Here is a 23,068-nt window from a genome sequence, read left to right on the forward strand (position 1 = left end):
AACCAGTCCTTTATATATATATATATATATATATATATATATATATATATATATATATATATATATAGAGAGAGAGAGAGAGAGAGAGAGAGAGAGAGAGAGAGAGGGAGAGAGAGCGAGAGAGAGAGAGATACAGACAGACAGACAGAGACAGACAGACATACAGAGAGAGAGAGAGAGAGAGGGAGGGAGAGATAGATAGATCGAAGATAGATAGATAGATAGATAGATAGATAGATAGATAGATAGCTAAGAACCTGAGAGGTACTAGCACTCCGGATCGGAATGGATGGTGGAGTAAAAGGCACTAAGAGATGGCCCCACATTCTCCAAGATCTCTCAAATTAGCGTCTCATCACTGAATGCACTTTAAAGTAATACACTGCTCCTGCAGATCATGCGGTTGGCGTGTGGTTGTGTGTCTGTTCTCAATTATGTTTCCTGTGTCACTTTCGATCGCAGGTTTGTGTCTAAAGTGCTTTTAAAAAATTACCACTGTCATATTTGCTCTCCGAAGGCCGTTTCAATTTTTATTCGTCAAGTATCAATCAGAAAAAAAACAAACAAGCAAAAAAAAAAAAAAAAAAAAAAAAAAAAAAAAAAAAAAAAAAACGACGTCATAATTGTTTTCTTCTCCTTAGCAAAACAATATCGGACAATTTTGTGCGTTTTTTGTGGTTTTTCGAGTGATGGCAATCTTTCCAAATTGCCGTCTTATGCGCATGCGTCGTAATAGTTCGGAGGTGACTATGGTCAAGTGCTTAACGACACAGACTTATGAACTGGGTATTCGAAGTTCGAATCGAGTTCGTTCCACAAATTCATTTTCACTTAGAATGTTGGCAACCTTCACGTGATCCACGCCGTAAGTACCTGAGATCTTTCTAGAAAGAATTCTGACTAGAAAAATATTCACTGGCAACAATATAATCTCCGGATTCGTACGACGACGATGATGATGATGATGATGATCATCATCATCATCATCATCGTAGTAGTAGTTATATAATATACCATGACGTCATAGATAACTTTGGTGACTAGGTTTTAATAACGAAGAGCGATAATTTTTAAGATGCATGTATTACATGCGCGCCTTTCGCGATTAAAATACGATTTAAAATGTAAGTGACAGACCGACAGTGTCGCTAAGATAGCGGCATGGTTGCATCTAAAATGCAAATTCACCCGTAAAGATTGACAATGTCATTTATTGAAATATGTGAATGCAACTTAGCATAGATACATCTATTCAATCCTCGTGTTAAACGAAACAGTGGCAAACCAACCGATAAAGTCGCACAGAGAGACGCACACTAACCCTCCGTATTTTTTTCGCATTGAGATTCATACCCATCCATAACCTTGAGGTCTTGGGGGGGGGGGTTCATAGGCCATCTACAACTTTGTAGATGCTTTTGTAGCGAGGAATTCTTTTTTCGGGGTGAGGGTGTTGGCCCCACGTCCAACCTTCCCAGAAGGTACATACAGCGCATAGCCTTCCCAAATGGTCACCCATCTTGTACTGGCTAGGCTCAACGTTTCTTAACTTCGGTGATCTGGCGAAAACCGGTGTGTCAACGTGATTATGCCGTACACCAGATTAAGATTGATAACAATATAAAAAAAAATAATTTAAACACTAATTACAATTTTACTGCAGTTTCACGGAAGACCCGATATTCAGAAACGTGTCTTACGTTCTTATGCAAGTGATTGGTTAAAAACTGGATTTTTCTTTTTTTTTGTTTCGAATTTATTTTCTACTAGTCGGCACATACAACGCAGAGTCATAACAAAATCGAGTACACTCAACATCAACTACACTCAACATCGTCTTGCCATCAACGCTTACTCTGTGAACTCGGAGTATGGGCAATTCCTATACGCACAAAACAAAATCACTAAAAAAAAAATACCCTAACTAAGGGTAAGGATAATGAGTAAACGTTGTATAAAATGATGATTAAAATTATTACGAACTTGCCAAGATTCGAACCTGTAATCTTCTGATCCCCCGACAATTTTAGGTTCATTGGACATGGATCTAACTTAATAACTTGATTTGAGCCCAAAACAATAAATTTTAAGGGGTCATAATAGGGGTCAAAGTTTAAAAAATTGACTTTTTTTTGTTTATTTTGCTCAGCATACACCTCTAAACAAACGCGCACCCATGCTAGTGTATATATATATATATATATATATATATATATAACTACTTCATTTACTCACACAAATTTAATATACGAAAGTATAGATTTATGCGTAAACTTTTAGTATTTACTTCAAAAGTGCTCAATACGTAGGTAGAGCTAGTTAGTAATTTATAAAATATATATGGCGATTAAGCTACACTGAATATTCTGCGTTTCATCCACTGTAGGATTCGTCAGGCTTATATATATATATATATATATATATATATATATATATATATATATATATATATATATTGTTATTATCAATTTAAAAATTATTTTGTATCGCTATCCTACAGTAAAGCTTATCCTGTGCAGACAGTTGTTCGCTATTTCTCTCCTACAGTTTAATAGATGTTGGGGTTCTTTTAATTATAGGATGCCACATTTTTCATTCAGGCATAATCTACATGGATCGTCTAGGTCCCTACATATTATTGCTTGTCTTACTATTTTCCATTTGACTATAGGCGAACGCCGCTTTCCTTGAGTTCCCAGTATTGGTTTGCTGGTGTTTTTTTTTGTTTTTTAACGTTCTTTTATGGTCATAATATCGGGTTTTGAAATCTAAGGATGTCATACTTACGTAATATTTCTTGTTATTTGGGTTTTCTTTCGCAAATATTGTGGCCTGGTAAACTATGCTTTTGGCTAGACATTTACTTTGAAGTAGGCAGAGTGTGTGGGGTCTACAGTTGCATCTATCTTGTTCATTATTAGTATTTTTTATTTTGGTTGTTGCTGTTGTTGTTATTGTTGTTGTTGTTTGGATTTGGTTTATTATTATTCTTTTTTCGTTCTTCTTCTTCTTCTTCTTCTTCTTATTATTATTATTATTATTTTCTGCAAGTTACACTTTTGTCATGTGTATCAATTTTATTTTTGTCATGTTGTTCACTTTTTTATTGTTAATTTTTTATTATTGTTTTCATTGCTTTTATTTAATATTTTGTTATTATGTACTGTAATTATTATCATCTGTAAATTTTCACAACAGCTGTATGATAACTTTATGTTATTTTTATTAAAATTGGTTACGGAGTATATATATATATATATATATATATATATATATATATATATATATATATAGAGAGAGAGAGAGAGAGAGAGAGAGAGAGAGAGAGGAGGGGGGATCCCAACAGTGTTTGCAATAACTTTATGTTTCATTTTACTACACTCGAAGTTTTCAAAAATTAAGAGACCTACATGAGGCAAACACTTGATCTTTATATTACATGTATAAAAAATTGAACATTCTATTAAAGTTTTCCTTTACCCAATAAAGATTGGGTAAGTAAAAAGGTTAAGAACATCAATTCCCCTTTTCCCCCAAACTTATCAGTTAACTATCTTATAATATAGCTTTCTTGTGGTCTCTTGGTCTTGCTGGATTTCAGGACAAGAATTCATCTAGTGTGGTGGAGTATCCAGCTTCAGATGTTGTTGCTATAGATTTTATCATTGGAAGAATATGCTCTATTCCGCATAAAAGTCGGTACGGGATAACCATGCGGAAGATATATTATTTAGACTATGAATACTATGTTATTTGGGATATTTAGTCAGAGTTTACTTGTGGGTGGAAGTTGCCAGGTTATTTTGACAAACCCCTGTACAGAGAGACCTTAGACGCTGGAGGATAGTGTCTAGTGGACATTCAAGTTCCATCCGAAAACATAAGTGTGAAACAGTCTGCCCCTCGAAACGAACAAAGAACCTTAAATTGGACGCATCGCATATAATTATTGCGTCTGTGAGAGGGAAAGAAAGAAAGAAAGAAAGAAAGAGAGAAAAACAGAGAAAAGAGGGAAATAAGAGAAAGGAACAAAAAGAAATAGGAAGAATGGCTAGAAAGAGAGACGTGAGACACATTCGAACTCATACAATCTTGCTAAGAAATCTTAAGGATGTTACTATGAGAAACATTGGGCAAGGCTCAACGTGGAAGGACCGAGAGAGAAAACAAAAGAACAACAGGATAAAAGGTAATCGTTTTTTGGGGCGTGATATGAATACGATATTGAAAGGCAGAGGAAGAAAAAACGATTGGCAGGGTGGGGGGGGGGAAGTATAAGTAAACGCACAGATACTAATCACATGTGATTGGATTTTTTTTCTGATTTTGTTTGTACGTCAAATCTCATTTCGATTTGAACATTCGAAAATATAAATAAAATTGTACATCATTGCGATGATTTAGAAATATACCAACTTCAGCTACACACACACACACACACACACACACATACACACACATAAACACATATATATACACGCATATATATGTGTGTGTGTGTGTGTGTGTTATGGCCTCTCTCGATTACGACGTATGAGGTTCTTACATTTACTTCATCTTCGTCTATTTAACTCAGTGTGTGAGTCGCAGATGACATTTCAGTCCAGCCAATGATCTACAAATTGTGCATGAATTAGATTGTTGACTTATATGGCTGGGACGGTGGCCGATACTTTATTTCTTTCCCTAGTTTTACCAAATATTTTATGATGTTTGATGCTGCATTTTTCATGATGCCATTAAAGCATGTAGACTGCTATTCATTACGATTAATCGCATAGTCTTCGAGTCCTACAGAAATATTCTCGAGTGCGACAGAAAGATTCCCGAGTTCAACAGAAAGATTCCCGATTTTGACAGAAAGAGTACCGAATTTGGCAGAAAGAGTCTCGAGTTCGATAGAAAAATTTCCCGAGTTTGACAGAAAGATTTCCCAAATTCGACAGAAAAATTCTTAAGATTGACGGAAAGATTCCTGAGTTCGACAGAAAGATTCTCGAACTTGAAAGAAAAATTCCCGCTTTCGACAGTAAGATTTCCAAGTTTAGTAGAAAGATTCTCGAGTTCGATTGAAAATTTCCCGAGTTCGACAGAAAGATTCCCGAGTTTAGCAGGAAGATTTAAGAATTACACAGAAAGTTTCTCAAGCTTCACAGAAAGATTCCCGAGTTAGATAGAAAGATTCAAGAGTTCCACTAAAAGATTCTCGAGTTCGACCGAAAGATTCCCGAATTTGGCAGAAAGATTCCTGAGTTCAACAGAAGGATTTCCAAGTTCGACAGAAAGACTCTTAGTTCGATAGAAAAATTCCCGAGTTAGGGAGAAATATTTCCAGGTTCGATAGAATGATTCCTGAGTTCGACAGAAAGATGCTCGAGTTCCATAGAAAAATTTTTTAGTTCGACAAAACGATTTCCGAGTTCAAAATGATTCCAGAGTCCGATAAAAAGATTCTCAAGATCGACAAAAAGATTCTCGAGTTTGACCGAAAGATTCCAGAGTTCGTATAAAGATTCCCGAGTTCTACAGAAGGATTCTCGAGTTCGACAGAGAGATTCTCGAGTTCGACAAAAAAAAATCCCGAGTTCGACAGAAAGATTTTTGAAATCGACAGAAACATTCTCGAGTCTGACAAAAAGATTTTCGAGTTCAAGAGAAAAATTCGATGGAAAGATTTCCGAGTTCGAAAGAAAGATTCCAGGTTCCACAGAAAGATTATCGTGTTCTTCTAGAAAGATTCCCGAGTTTTACAGAAGAATATCCTCAAAGAATAGAAAGGACAAAAAGATTCTCGAGTTCGATAGAAAGATTCTTGAGTTTAAACAGAGATTGCCGAGCTTAACAGAAAAATTCCCGAGTTCAACAGAAAAATTCATGAGTTTTACAGAAAGGGTCTCGAAAAAGATAGAAAGATTCCCGAGTTCAGCAGACAGATTCTGGAGTTCTACAGATAGATTCCCGAGTTCGACAGAAAGATTACTGAGTTTGACAAAAGATTCTCGAGTTTGACAGAAAGATTTCGCAGGTTCGGCAGAAATATTCCAGCAATTGATAAAAAGATATCCGAGTTCTGACAGAATGATTCCCGAGTTCTGCAGAAAAATTATCAAGTTCGACAGAGCATATTACCCCAGTGAATTAAATAAAGAGTTCCGTTCGATATTCCGTGTAGATTCTTGAGTTCGGCAGAAAGATTCCTGTATTCGAAAAAATGATTCCCAAGTTCGACAGAAAAATTCTCGAGTTCGACAGAAAGATTCTCGAGTTCGATAAAAAAAATTCCCGAGTTTGATAGAAAGATTCCTGAGTTTGGCAGAAATATTTTGAGAGAAAGCTTTAAGCATTCGACAGGAAGATTTTCGAGTTCGATAAAAAGATTTCTGAGTTTGGCAGAAAGATTTTGGAGTTTGGCAGAAAGATTTTCGAATTCGATAAACAGATTCCTGTGTTCGACAGAAAAATTCTCGAGTTTGACAGAAAGATTGCTGAGTACGATATAAAGATTCTGGAGTTTGACAAAAAGATTCCAAAGTTCGATAGAAAAATTTCCGAGTTCGGCAGAAAAATTCCCGAGTTCGACAGAAAGATTCTTGAGTTCGACAGAAATATTCCGAGATAGATGGAATGATTCCGGAGTTTGACAGAATGCTTCGTGAGTTTAGCATTAAGATTCTTTAATTCGGAAGAAAGATTCTCGAATTCTGACAGAAAGATTCTTTAGTTCAACAGAGAGACGTCTGTGTTCGACAAAATGATTATCCAGTTTTACAGAAGACTCTCAGTAGGATTCCCGAGTTAGATAGACAAATTCCTGAGTTCGACAGAACGATTCTTCAGTTTGACAGAAAGATTCTCGACAAGCCAAGATACACCTAAAGAAGGTCGGAGGTTACATCGACCAAAACGTTGTGAAAATGACACTCAAGATAAAAACAGTAATCCGATGAATCCAAATAATACGAATAACCAATCGTCATCTCAAAAATTCAGAAATTCTATTTTTTTATAACAAATAGAATCATATATTTGTTTTTCTCATAATTGTATTCAATGTATTGATAAATGATTCACTTTTAATTATTAGATTTTTTTTTTAAATAAAACTTTTTTGTCACCGTTTAAATAGTTTAATATAGAGATATATTTATATAACAACACACACGCACACGCGCACACACAGTTGAATGCGTGACACATTATTATAAACGCAGCAATCCCTTATAAATGCGCGCTCAATTTATTAATGACTGTAATTGCATATTTTCTCCATCTGACGCAATCGGTTTACGGCGAGTGACGCTTTAAAAAAAAAAAAGGCGGGGAAAATTCCCGCCGTTTTATCATCTACCGTCATTCGCTGTAATCTGATCGTAAAACTAAATTAACGCTAACATGTTTTCTATTTTTATATTACTAATAAACTCGTATCAATTGTTTTCAATAATTACCCTTAATGTTCCTATTATCTGGGTTCTTCGGACTAATATTCTCATTTTGATGAATATTTGCAGAATGTTTCGGTCGATGTTATTTACAACCTTCTTCAGTTGTACCTTGTCGAACTCGAGAATCTGCACGAAATTTTGAACAGAATCCTTCATTAAATCCACGTGATCAGTACGTCCTCGTTCCGCCAGACATAACTAGGTAGAATTCTTTGGTATGAATTTCACTAGCCTGAAACCTAATTTTTGTTTCTAGATGTAAATATTATTTATTACTATATATTTGGAATTAAAATGTATTTCGTGACAAAAATACGCATATATATGGCGATGTTTTATTTTATAGCATAAAATACAAATATTTGTACAATTAAATACAAATTTAAAACAAACACTTGCATAAATAAATACAAATTTGAAACAAACGCTTGCATAAATAAATACAAATTATAAACAAAAACTTGCATAAATAAATATAAATTTAAAACAAATGCTTGAAACAATGAATACAAATTTATAAACGAATACTTGTACAAATCAATACAAAATTAAAACAAATGATTGCATAAATCAGTGTAAATTTAAAACAAAAATTTGCATAAATAAATTAAAATTTTAAACAAATGATTGCACAATTAAATTCAAATTTATAAACAAATACTTTCATAAATAAATACAAATTTAAAACAAAAACTTGCATAAATAAATTAAAATTTAAAACAAACGCTTACACAATAAAATTCAAATTTATAAACAAATACTTGTACAAATTGATATAAATTAAAAAAAAACAAATACTTGCACAATTTAATATAAATTTAAACCAAAAACCTTGCATAAATTAATAAAAATAAAAAAAACAATTTGCATAAATAAATTCAAATTTATACAAGCGCTTTCACAATTAAATTCAAATACTTGTACAAATAAAAACAAACTTAAAAACAAATACTTGCACAATTTAATAAAAATTTTAAATCAAACACTTGCATAAATAAATAAAAATTCCAAAATAAACACTTGCACATATAAATGCAAATGCATACCCGATTAAATTCAAATTTATAAACAAATACTTGTACAAATAAATACAAATTTCAAGCAAACTCTTGAAAAAGTAAATACAAATTTAAAAACATACTTGCACAAATCATTACAAATTTAAAAACAAATACTTGCAAAATAAATACAAATTTTAAAAGAAATACTTGCAAAAATAAAGATAAAGTTTAAAAGCAAATACTTGCAAAAATAAATACAAATTTAAAAGCCAACACTTGCACTAATGAATACAAAGTTAAAAACAAATACGTGCACAAATACAAGACTTGCATAAATACATAAAATTAAAAAAAAAACTTACAAAACATTTTCCGATCATTAATGCAACAGTTTATCATAACAATGCAATTTACATCCTTCTCTGATTTTTTAGGGCGGAATAACAAAAAATAGGATGTATTTTGAACGCAATTTGTATGTTAACGTTTATATAAGTTCTTGTGAATAATTATATTTCAAAATAAATGAATAATTTTCACATCTAAGTTACTTTCGTTTATCAGGGAGTGTAACTTGTTATTTCCGTGATGTGATGACGTTTCTAAAAAGGTTGTTACTTCCTGGGCACGGCAACCAGCTCGCAGAACATAGACGATAAAAGGTCCTTTATATTAAAGGATTGATATGTCGTCGACTACATTTTCTAGTGGGCAATCTCTTTGAATTGTTGACGTCATTACTGACAGGAGCGCTGTGCTGGAATTGAACACCTACACACTTTTTTTTTTTTTTTTTTTTACAGAAATAGAAATCTTTAATTTTAACAATTGAAGGAGCATTTTAGGAACTCGATATCCATTCTCAACAAAGTTGAGATGTCAACTATTTGCGAGCCGTAGCTAACTGCGATCGAATCTCCACCGAATTACAGCTGTTCACTCATCAAGAGATAGGAAAATTGATAGAGAAAGAAAGAGAGAGAGATAGAGAAAAAAGGGGGTAGGAAGAAAGATAGAAAAACATTAATACGCACCAAGAAGGAAGAGACAGAAATAAAAAATTCAGTCACTGGCAGTATTTTCAGTTCAATATCGCTAGCAATCTCTAGCATGTATCTCATCTGAAGTCATAGTCAAGCAAGGTCACGTGGGATGGTTAATCACTCACAATTCCACCACCAAAGATCAACAACTTTTGGGGGTTTGCTATGAATAAAGTTTACATGGTCATTAGTTTACATGGCCATGGTTTAAATTTACAATTTAACAAAAGAATAGAATAGCTGACTTTTGTTCTCATGTGTGTGTCGGAAAAACGAGGAAGAAGACTTTGTTTATAACTTACAGTTAGAGCAAGTCTGTGGAATATGAAGCATTAATCATTGGAGTTTGGGTTTCAAATCTCACTGCATCTAGCCATACAGATGAGTCAGAGAGATGATCAAACACATATATAAATCTGTAAGAGTATACTGCATTTACTGTCTTCGACTTTTCAGCAGTAATTCGCGCACCCGGTTTTATAACCAGTCTGCCAATCTGAATCGATTTAGAGATTGCCGTCTCTGTCATGTTTAATAGCAAAAGTATACTTGTCTCCATTCGAGTACAAGGAAAGTCAAGCACAAGACCCCGAAAGGGCTCTTTATTATTGTGTCCACATCAATGTAAGATCTTTAAGTGCTATAAACATCGAATAATATAGTAGTCCAGAAACAAATATATCCTTTCGAGTTTATTTAATAAGTTCGTGTCGCGCTGATTGTCGTCCATGAAAGGCTATGTACTGGTCTCGAAGAGTTTAAATGCCATGGATCAACCCTGGTGTCTTTCTGAATAAATTACAACGAGGTCGACTCTGCGATGGCAACGTGTAACATTAACATCTTTGCTGATAAAACTCAATTCTCGTGTTGAAAATGAGATAACGGTATTTTGTCCATCTTCACTGGCATTGGGGATTGGCGCCTTTCCTAGTAACAATAAATTATATATATATATAAAAAAGGAAAATAGAGCTGAACACGCTGGTCTAATCAACTGCTGCTCGGTCCTATTTTTATTTGTAGATTGCTTATTCGTTCAACGCCGTGGCTTAAAATAGAGAATTTGTTACATCGTATTTCTCTATGTAAATGTATTCACTATTCCATCAGCGTCGAGGGACTTTGGCATTTCGCTTTCAACCGAAATTATTGCTAACTCGGGAAGCTGTCATTTCTCATTGAAGATAGCCGGACATTTTTATTGGTTCCAGTTCTCTGAAACTTGTTGCACATTGACGGTGCAGCAAACGACACTCATGAAGCAATGCGCATATTTTGGGTAAGTGTCAATTAAATGACCCCATCCCCCGCCCAAAAACCAAACGCAAAATATTATTGGTAGTTTTTAGCTCTTTTGAAATTTTTTCCTCGTTTTCAACTCTGTTCCTGAAAAGGCTGAAGAAATGGATCATGGTTGGATCATTTACAGCTCCAGGAACTCCAGAAATATACCTAAGCTCCTTATGCAATTCTATTTATGCATAATACCAACGACATTCACCTAGGCGGATTGAATCGGCTTCCTCCGAAGGAAGAAGTATCACTGGAATATTAAATTTCCAAACGGTACCCAACCGCATATTTGAACGAGATATGTATATATCCAACAGCGTTGACTATATACGGATTCAATCGGTTTCCTCTGAAGGACTAAGTGTCAAGGGAATATTACATTCACAAGTGGTACCCAGTTGCATGCATATTCCCGCCAGGGAAGATGACGAACTTAGGTTTTTGCAGTTCTTGCAGGTAGATGCCGGCGTTCTCCTACATACAGCGCCTAGTATCCCCAAATGGTCACCCATCTGGTACTGACTAGTCTTAACGTTGCTTAATTTCGTTGATCTAATGAGAACCGATATGGCAACGTGATTACTTTATATATATTCACTCTAAGCAGAGTAGACCGGCTTCCTCAATTCTTTCCTTGTCGGTTGTTTCTTGTTCCTGGACAGGGCACGAAATCGATATCCGTATAAAAATCAGATAATAACCAAAATGGCGTATTGATGCCACATCTGTGGAGGTAGCGTCTCGGGCATCTTTTCTTGTCTTGACAGCATACAAAATCTACGTTCGTAATCTAGTGGAAAGTGAATTCTTCTCCAGAGAATGGTGCTCACGGAAGAGACGTTACTTGTATTTCCCATATCTAACGTTATTACCATAAAAGGTGCTCAACCGAGCTTTGTATCTGATGCACAGCAAAAGCAAATCTTCTACCCAAACTTTCCTTTCTATTCTTTGTGTACCTTTATTTTTTTTCTTACAATAGAATCACCACTTATAAAGACCCAGGGACCACTCGAGGATAAGGATTAATGAGCGTAAGGTGTTCAGTAATCATTTTTAGCAGGAATTAAGTAAAATGTTTAACGGAGCGGAATAGCAAGAATTTGTGCACATAGGACTTGAAGACGAGCATATTGTAGTCAGCTGAGATGCAGATTAGTGTCGCAGTTTTCCGCAGGTGGGCAATTCTAGGAAAGAAACTTTGTTGATGGAATTTGTGTTTCTATGAACAGACAGATTGTTTTCTTCTCTCAATCCTCTTCATTTGTTCACCTATTACCACTTTAGATAAGTTTCTTTTCTTTGTATACGTCAAACGAAATTCCAATCGATACAGAGTTTCTATTCAACAATTTCTCATTTGCTTCTCTGAAGCATATCATTCCTCATATCCAGATTGCATTTTTGAAATTCACAAGATATAATGACCAGGCTTTAGTAGAGTATATTCCAATTCCTGCTGTAGCTGGTCATTTGAACCTGAAATCACCTTCAAGTCCATGGTTTATTTAATGTTTAGTGTTGATGAAAAAAAAAAGTCTTGTTTCTCTGTTCAGGATTTATTTAAATCAATAGTATATATCTACCACACGGCATAATCACATTGCCACTCAATAGACCACCGAAGTTAAGCAACGACGAGTCTGGTCAGTATCAGATGAGTGATCATTTGGGAATACCAGACGCTGCTTGAAGGAAGACGTCGACACTTCCGCCAGCTCCTGTATCTCACCTTGCCTCCAACTGTCTCGAGCCCCTCTTGCCGCTGGAACAGGCTGGTGTGGACGAGAGAGTAAAGATGGGTCTGTGCAAACGAACTGCCTTTTAAACAAACTCCCGACGCGTGTCATCCAAACATATATTTACAATTTGTTTCAACGGCGCAATTATTAACAAAATACCTGCTATACGAAGTGCCTTAAATAAATGTTATGGTGTAAATATTGGAAAGAATAACGAAAAAACTCGGAAACAGTGAAATGAATAATAACATTCAACATAAAATACAGAAACGATGTTAGTTGAGTGGGAACTCCGCTCAACTGAAAAACAAAGAAAAAAGCAAGTTACGGCTGTCTCTCTCTCCGAGTCTTGGGTTCAGACTGCTGAAAAGTAAAACCTGGTCACTGGAATTGACATTAGAAATAGTCGATTGTCAGAATCTATAGGAGTACCACCCCAACAACTAGTTTCCAGACTTTTTTATGTATGGGCACTTTTATTGATAGTACACACATGGAGCTCTATTCCAATTCGTGGTAATCTCCTCCGGCTGCAATGCACTTGTTGTACCGTTCCAACAACCTCTGGAAGGTCTCTTGTGTGCGCATGCCAAAGACCCTCATCACAGCCTCTTTCATCTCTTCAATAGTCTCATAACGACAGCCTCTAAGATTTTCCTTGGCTGAGGGAATAACCAAAAATCACAGGCACAAAGTCTGAACTATAGGGAGAATGCGGAATCGTCTTGATGCCCATCTTGGTCAAATAGTTTGTGAAAAGGATGGCATTGTTGTATATTGAAGGATACAAATCTCGGTATTTAGAGAAACGAAGTAATTAGGGTCGAATATAATTATTATTAAAGGAGAATACTGGAATCGAACTCAGTTATCAAAAGTTAAAAATGAATACATATTCTCATTTAGATACGATTCCAGGAATGCAGTGGAATTATCCATTGCAGTTAGAAATAATTATAAAACAAAGTTCGATCCGAGCAAGAATAATGAACAATGCAATTAAGGAATGTCGTTTGTGTCGCCAGGACACGTGTTGGAAGCATATGTAATGTCCACATATAAAACATGCACATGTTGGCCACGTTCTGGTGTCACAAAGAAAGATAGATTCTATATATACAGTTAAGTTAGGGTTCGAAAAGAGCTGGCAGTTGAGAGAGGAGAGGCAGAACAATTCTATCTTCACCTTTATAATCTATCTCCTATTATAAACCAGCTGGGCTACGCGGCGTAGCTCGGGATCATATAAAAAATGAGAAAATGAAAGTTGGTTTTGAACATATCTGCTATTCTTCGGACAGAGTTTTTTGTGTTAAACTGTTAGATGAAAGTACAGAATAACTTTTAAAAGTACACTTCCCTCCACATAGAATGGATTTCTAAATAATAAGGTTATTATTTCAGCACGGTCCGTATTTTGTTAATTAAATTGTTAAATGAAAGTACACAAACGTTAAATAAAACATAAACACTCAACATTACTTGATCAATGTATGTGGTTTTTAGAATGTGACAAATAAGCACTCAGAATTGCTTGATCAATGAATCTAATTTTTGTAATGTGAAAAATAAACACTCAGAATTACTATATCAAGGTGCATGATTTTTCGAATGTGAAAAATAAGCACTCAGCCTTTCTAAGCATTATTCGGAATTGAATGATGATCAACGTAATCAAGGTAATGTGTTTTTGTCTTCATCGTTTTGTATGATGAACGTTATATGAAACACCTTCCAAAGAGTTGACTGTATTCCCTTCATCAATAATGAATCTCCCCTTCGTGTTTAAAGAACTGTTCATTACACGTCTCGTCTCTTCACCTTTATATTATAAATTATTATATTATAGACGTCGTCTCCGTTCCCGTTATGACCGCCGCCTATACAACACATTGTCCTGATGGAAATGCCACTGACCCGATTTGAAGAGTGTTAACCTCTTTCAACACAATTTCTTACTGAGCTCCCTTAAAACCTCAACATAGTATTCCCTGTTGCTTCCACTGGGAACTCTGTCTCTTAGTCTCTGGGTTATAATAGTAGATCCGACTTTCATCGCAGGTTACCAGAGCATCAAAAACTGCTAGATCTGAATTTATCAGTTCGACCATCTCTCTGCCGTCATAACATTCTTTCTGATCTTCTCTGAGCACCCTTGGAACATACTTCGCGCATCTTTAGTTCCTAATGAATAATTGTGTATACCGTTCCCACACTGATATCAAACTGTGCACTTATTGTCCCTATAGACACACGACGGTCCTTATCCATAAAATTCCTCATTTGGCCAATCAACTCTAGTGTTCTGACTTCCTTACTCCTCCCACACCTCTCATCATTCTTCACAGACTCCCTACCTTCCTTGAATCTCTTATGTCACTCAAAAACTGATGCTCGATGGAGGCAAGATGGTCCAAAAGCAGTCTGAAGCATTCCATACGTTTTTTGTGGCATTTCCCACGTTTAAAACAGAATTTTATTGCATATCGTTCTTCTAATGTGCCTCAGATCCAGATTGCATTTTTAAAAATCACTGGCTGTAACAATCAAGCTTTAGTAGAGTGTATTCCAATTCTCGCTGTAGCTGTTCATTTGAACCTGAAATCATAAAAATTGGCCAGTCATCTCATAAGGTGTATAACAATAACATCCTGAATTTTCAAGAGCCTACGTCAAATTTAAATGGCTATGCAAAAATGTCTGGAAACTTCGGACATCGATGAAAAGATACTGAAGTGAGAAAAAGGAAAAGAAATGCCGTATCTTTGTCATGGATCGACTACAAAAATATACGGCACATTCCTTCAAGCATGAATAATTGAATATTTAAAAATTACACAATACCAGAGAAATTACACAACGTTTCGATCAATGTAAACTTCGACCTTCTTCAGATCTATATTGTCAAACTCAGGAAACCTGCAAAGAATTTCAAACGGAACCCTTTATTTAATCCACAGGGGTAATATGTTCTCGTTATATTTTAGCCACTACTGGGGAGAATTTCTAAGTAATTTGCAGTTGTATTTTTTTTTTTTTTTTTTTTTTTTAGTGTCGGCCACACCGAGGATAGTAACTTACCACTGAAATACCAAGTACCTTATCCACAACGCTACAAGTCTCGCCAAAGACTCGTGAGGTCGTGGATAAGGCACTCGCTGATTCCAGTGTTCGACAGAAAGATTCCCGAGTTTGACAGAAAAAAATTCGAGCTCGACAAGATACATTTAAAGAAGATCGGAGGTTACATCGGCCGAAACGTTGTAAAAATAACACTGAAGACATGAACAGTCGTTCGAAGAATCCGAACAATACTAACAATACATTGTGTTGAACGTCTATGAATCGCCTATATACAAGAGGAATGCTATAACAGCTGCAATACTGATGCTCTTAAACATATTATTCGGAGCATTATTATTTTTAAGTTAATAATTTGTAAGTTTTATCTTTAGGGCGGGTTTTAATTACGTATTTATTAATCAATTTTGTCTTAATTACTTCATGCATGTTATATTTGACACGTTGCGATCGGTTGTACATCTTATAGGAAATGGAGTAATATTTTGCGAAATATGTAAAAACAAAACAAAAAAAAAAAAAAGCGCTGAAACGGGACGATAACCGTCAAAAAAAAGCAACCAAGCAAGTCGACTAAAGAGTTGGTAGTCGTTTAAAGGAAGGGTAGGAGGAGAGTGTACATGAAGAGGGTGAAGAGGCGAGGAAGAGCTGTATTATGATAAAGAGGGATGTAAGGTATGCTAGGAAATAGGGGAGGGGAGTTCTTTGTTCATTCATACTTGTATTCTTCTCCTTTATATATATATATATATATATATATATACAGAGAGAGAGAGAGAGAGAGAGAGAGAGAGAGAGAGAGTGTGTGTGTGTGTGTGTGTGTGTGTGTGTGTGTGTGTGTGTGTGTGTGTGTGTGTGTGTGTGTGAGGGGGAGAGGGAGAGAAATACGCGCGCAATAACGGACTTTGACCAAACGGTTATAACTGCGCAGGTTTTTACACGGATTTCGTAGGGTAACAGCATTCATCTCCTTTTAATCACCCCCTCCCCCCTCTATCTATCTCTCTCTCTCTTTCTCTCTCTCTCTTTCTCTCTCTCTCTCTCTCTCTCTCTCTCTTTCACTGGGATTGGAAGAGGTCAAGAGGAGATAGAGAGGAGTGATACTGGAAGCGTTTCCAATCGGCCAGCAGCGGTGGCAAATAAAAAATGCTGCTGCTGCTACTACTACTACTACTATTACTAATACTACTGCTAATAATAATAATAATAATAATAACAACAACAACAATAATAATAATAATAATAACAATAATAATAATAATAATAATAATAATAATAATAATAATATGTTCTTGATCGATGAATTATAAAGACCAGTTCTAATATAGCAGATCGATATATGAATCGCGTTAGAATAATATACATTTTCATGTACACACATCATATACATTTTCATGTACACACATCATATACATTTTCACGTACACACATTATATACATTTTCATGTACACACATCATATACATTTTCATGTACACACATCATATACATTTTCATGTACACACATTATATACATTTTCATGTACACACATCATATACATTTTCATGTACACACATTATATACATTTTCATGTACACACATCATATACATTTTCATGTACACACATCATATACATTTTCATGTACACACATCATATACATTTTCATGTACACACATCATATACATTTTCACGTACACACATTATATACATTTTCATGTACACACATCATATACATTTTCATGTACACACATCATATACATTTTCATGTACACACATTATATACATTTTCATGTACACACATCATATACATTTTCATGTACACACATTATATACATTTTCATGTACACACATTATATACATTTTCATGTACACACATCATATACACGTCTTCCCAAACTTTCGCTTTCTCTCTATGTTTAGCATACATGACATATATACGCCCAAGTGTGTGTGTGTGCGCGTATATGTGTGTGTGCCTGCGCGCGTGTATATGTGTGTGTGCATGTGTGTGCGCAACAAACTTGTAATTCTTATCGGTTTGTTCATGAACTCCTAATCTAACACTACATATTCTGAAACTATTATAATTCAATCCAACGACTTGGAAAAGTATTTAAAAAAAAACAAAAAAAAAACAGTTCCACATCATCTTGAGGCTCTGCTTCCGCGCTTAAAATCCATTAAAAACTTGCAAATTAAATGAATAGTAAGAAAAAAGAACGGAAATATTTAATAAGACGTTCGCGCTGTGCAGTACGAATGCACAGGCTTCTCATTTGTTCGAAACGGCGGATGTGCCTTGATGCCCTTAATAGCAATTAATTTATTGGAATTCTGTCAAGTAATGTCTTTTGACGAATACCTTCATCTAATTTCTGCTGTGCATAACTTCGGCCTTACTAAAAAAAAATTGATATATCGCTGTAAAAAACATATGGTTCCTTATTTTATCCAGAAAAACTCCGGTACTTCCTGATAGTGTGTGTGTGTGTGTGTATATATGTGTGTGTGTGTGTGTATGTATGCATGTATGTATGTGTGTATAAATAAATATATATATGTACATATATATATTCATTTATACACCCAGATACATACATACATTTATATGCAAATATACATATATATATATATGTATGTATGTGTGTGTTTAATTAAATATATATATATATATATATATATATATATATATATATATATATATATATATATACACACATCCAGAATTATTTATATAATATACAGAGTGGCTCACTTCAAATATAAAGTAGTCCAATCTCTCTAATCTTTCTCTTAACGACCAACTGACACCACAAGACAAAATGCAATTCTGTTTCCAACAAAATGGCGCTACATGTCACACGTCTCACAAATACCTGACAGATGGTTCAAAACCTGTTTACGGAAGAGAAAGAACAATAAGCAAAGGGTTATGGCTACCACGTTTCCCGGATTTGTCATCATGTGATTTTTATTTTTGGGGGACTTTAAAACAAAAAGTTTATGCAAATAATCCTCACAATCTAGACCAAGGAGAAAATTACCAACGATATCAGGATACTCACCAGAGAAGATCTCCAGGCAGTATCTGCAAACGTTGCCCCAAAATGCATAGATGTCAAGAATGTTCCTCCAACTCTACTATATTTTCTAGGATACTTTTAAGTGGACCATCCTATCTCTCTCTCTCTCTCTCTCTCTATATATATATATATATATATATATATATATATATATATATATATATATATATATATATATATGTATATAGGAGCCTATTCGTGACCAGGCACACACAGAGGCGTTCAGCTTTATATATATATATATATATATATATATATATATATATATATATATATATATATATATATATATATACACACACACACACACACACACACAAAGTATGGAAATAAAAAATGTAAAAATAAAAAAAAACGTTTACAAATGTTTTTGATATAGATGTACATAATAATACTTTGATAAGTATGTTTTAACTTAAATAGGGATGGTATAATAAAATTGTGGGGTCTGCGTTCGCGCCTGGCCTTTATGGAATGGAAATAGGCACAAACTTTAATAAAGACTTTTCATATCTATCTGCGTAAGTACCCCCAAATTCGAAGCTATCTCTTTACAACCCTTCTTTTTCATAACCTATCATACTTTCATAAATCAGAGTCCATTTTCTGTAGGCTGTTTTTGAACCCAATCAATGACGGGTACTTTTGCTTGTATATCTGGATTTAGTTTAACAAAACAATAAATGCAGATTATATATATATATATATATATATATATATATATATATATATATATATATATATATATATATATATATACACACACTAGCAGAGAAACCCGACGTTGCTTAGGATTGAATGATGATCAACGAATATTTCATACTCCTATATTTTTTATTGTCATCGAAATCCGTGAAATTGCTCGGGAGGAAGCTTCACTTGCCTCCATGCAGTAACTTAGTCTAAAATATATGTTAGTCTACATTGCACTCTAGAGAACCTACTGTTATTTTTCTAAAATTATTTCATATAATCTTCTTTCCAGTTAACGAAAAAAGAACATTACGAAATTTCCTTGCGAGATTTGAACCTACAGACCATCTCATGCAAAGAAAACACAAAAAAATAAAAATATAAGCACGCTACTAACTTACCCACAGTAGAATTTTCACAGCCCGTTGTTCTATCATTGTTGCTAAGCGACAGCATAGAAAAATGGCTTTACCAATGATAGATAAATTAAAACAACGGTTTCCATTATCGATTACCGGTAATTATCGGGGGTATTCTGAGACAAAACTTAACTAAGATCGCTCCCAGACTTATACACTAAAGTTCTGTAAATTTTAAAGAAAATCTGTTTAGCCGTTTCGGAGTCTATAAGGGGCGAACTCACACACACAGACAAATTTGCATATATATATATATATATATATATATATATATCTTGCATATACCCATATCTATATATATAAATTCGTATACCTGTCTGTTTGTTAGTTTGTTTGTTCACAATTTGATTAATATATACAAAGGTCCATTACTTTAACGCGTCATTCATTCCTATATATAGTATGATTCTTGTAAAAAAGACGAGTGAGAGATAGCGTTATTTGCATATTACATTAAGGAAAATCGATTTATTAAATAGCGGTGTGTTAGTTATTGTTTATAATGAGAGAATTGTTTTAAGTGTTCTATTTAAGTTTATTATTTCAATTTGATTTATATTGATAACATATTTAATTTCATTTATTTTTACCAACATCGATTTTTTTTTATAAAACAGTTTCAGTTATTTGAGTTTGGAGTTATTTCCTTTAGACGCTAACTTTCTTCTTTTTGTTTTTGTTTTCTTTTTCGGCAGATAATCAAACTAGAAATAATTCGTTCAAACTTTCTAGCATTATTTTTGGAATCAGTTCAAATAAGATAATTTTCGTGATTTCACAATTAACGTTGTAGTCCAGTGGATTTTTATTTTAAAATAAACAAACAGTTAAATTCAACTAAGATTCTTTATTTAAAACAAAAACAAAAAAAAAACTTTCATTTACATTTGTTTACCAGGTTTTTTTTCTCCACATTTTTTTTTTTGACATCGTAACTGCTAATTTTTTTTCTTTTAATAACACAATAAGTCAAAACTCATCATTTTTATAACATGTGTATGTTATACAAACGTGTATTTCGGTTAACACAAATTCTATTTTGATATTTTTGAAACTGAATTATTTACAGTTTGTTTTCGTTGCAACAAACTGTAATAACAAATCTTTCTAGACTGAGGGAGTATAAAAGAAATTCGCTTAAACTGGAATATAGTCATAAAAAGGTGCTCTATATCCGAAGAATAGCTTCTCTTCGTATCCCTTCTGCCGAAATATCTGGTGAAGAGTTTGTTTCTGCTTTTTTCGGGGGGGGGGGAGTTACATTTTCGTGTTTTCATTCGTTCTTTTATTTTTGAAATTTTTGTTGGGGTAACGATGGAGTTGACATATAATAATGAAAAACTGGTCAATATTCTTAGTATAGCCAAACCGAACTTCATGTCGACCCTGGCAACGCTGGGTATCCATGCTAGTATTTTATATAAAGTGATACATACATATATATATATATATATATATATATATATATATATTGTATATAGATTTTCAGTCTTTATTTCCACAGTGCTCAATATACGAATAGAGTGTAGTAGTAGTAGTAGTAGTAGTAGTAGTATAAAAGTATATTAATGCCAACCCACAAACACACACATTATATATATATATATATAGAGAGAGAGAGAGAGAGAGAAAGAGAGAGAGAGAGAGCTTGATAGATAAAACGATGAATAAAGAATGTTGATCAATGATATTTTTATATACAAAAATATATAATGATATAATGATCAATGATATATTTTATATACAAAAATACAGATATTTGATATACAAATATCTGTACGTGATGTTGCCAAGCTAATCAAAAACCTTGATTCCAGTAAAGCAACCGGCCCTGACGGTATTCCAATTATAGTACTCAAAAAACTTCAACCAGAACTAGCGCCCATACTTACAAAACTGTTTAAACGTTGTCTTAAGGAGAATTGCTTACCATCACCCTGGAAAATCTCATCAGTATGCCCTGTATTTAAGAATTCAGGTGATCGCTCATCCCCCTCTCAGTACAGGCCCATAAGTCTCCTGTGCGTCATGAGTAAGTTGCTGGAATCTGTGTTAAATAGAGAAGTAATCAAACGTAATAGATGTATGGAAACTAAAGCCGTTTTCAGGACTGCCAGCAACCATTGTAAGAAAGTAATAAGGAACGCAAGAGAGTTGTATGCTCAATCTGTTAAGTCCAAAGTAGCTGAGCAGCGGCTTGGTTCCCACCAGTTTTGGCAAATAGCAAACAGAATCCTGAACAGAAGAGTGTGCTCCATCCCAACTATTATCAATGGATCTGAGGTAATCTCGTCAGCATCAGACAAAGCCAAACTCTTTGTCAAGAACTTTGCAGCTAATTCTACCCTTTGCGACCAAGACCGCCAACCCCCAATATTTCCTCTTGTATCAGAAAACACGCTATGTGATATACGTATATCTGTACGTGATGTTGCCAAGCTAATCAAAAACCTTGATTCCAGTAAAGCAACTGGCCCTGATGGTATTCCAATTATAGTACTCAAAAAACTTCAACCTGAACTAGCGCCCATACTTACAAAACTGTTTAAACGTTGTCTTAAGGAGAATAGTTTCCCATCTCCCTGGAAAATCTCATCAGTATGCCCTGTATTTAAGAATTCAGGTGATCGCTCATCCCCCTCTCAGTACAGGCCAATAAGTCTCCTGTGCGTCATGAGTAAGTTGCTAGAATCTGTATTAAATACAGAAGTAATCAAACATCTCAACAAAAATAACCTTCTTAGTGACACTCAATATGGTTTCCGTTCTGCTAGATCTACAGCAGATGTCCTTACAGTTATATCGCATAGGATTAGCAAATCTCTCGACGGTGGCAATCTTTCTAGGGCAATTGCTCTTGACATATCTAAAGCCTTTGATAGGGTATGGCATAAAGGTTTACTTCATAAGATCGCTAGCTATGGTATAGCTGGAAAAGTCTTCTCAATTATTAAATCATTTCTTTCTGATAGATTCATAAGAGTAGTAGTTGAGGGGCAAAAATCAGAAGCTCACAATATTAATGCCGGTGTCCCTCAGGGATCCATCCTGGGCCCAACTCTTTTCCTGATCTACATTAATGATCTTCCAAATCATATCCTTACATCATTTGTAGACATTTATGCTGACGACACTACCATTTATGGTACCACATCTAAGACAGTAAACGAGCAAGTTCTCTCCAATTCTCTCTCCTCTGATCTTGAGCACGTAGTACAATGGGGAAAGGAGTGGCTGGTTACTTTTAATGCATCTAAAACCAAGCTTCTCTCTTTACATCATCAA

General features: G+C 34.5%; 1 long non-coding RNA gene across 1 annotated transcript in view; it reads left to right on the forward strand.

Moving 5' to 3' along the window:
• The first annotated feature begins 651 nt into the window (after positions 1–651).
• Positions 652–23,068, forward strand: part of LOC145242623 (uncharacterized) — a 135,991-nt gene continuing 113,574 nt past the window's right edge. The window contains exon 1 of the long non-coding RNA XR_013862775.1: positions 652–865. This is a non-coding gene — a long non-coding RNA (uncharacterized LOC145242623). The remainder of the gene's footprint in view (positions 866–23,068) is intronic.

This window comes from Euprymna scolopes, chromosome 21 (genome assembly GCF_053919585.1).
Source record: "Euprymna scolopes isolate OS-2025 chromosome 21, ASM5391958v1, whole genome shotgun sequence".
In the NCBI taxonomy this organism is placed as follows: domain Eukaryota; kingdom Metazoa; phylum Mollusca; class Cephalopoda; order Sepiida; family Sepiolidae; genus Euprymna; species Euprymna scolopes.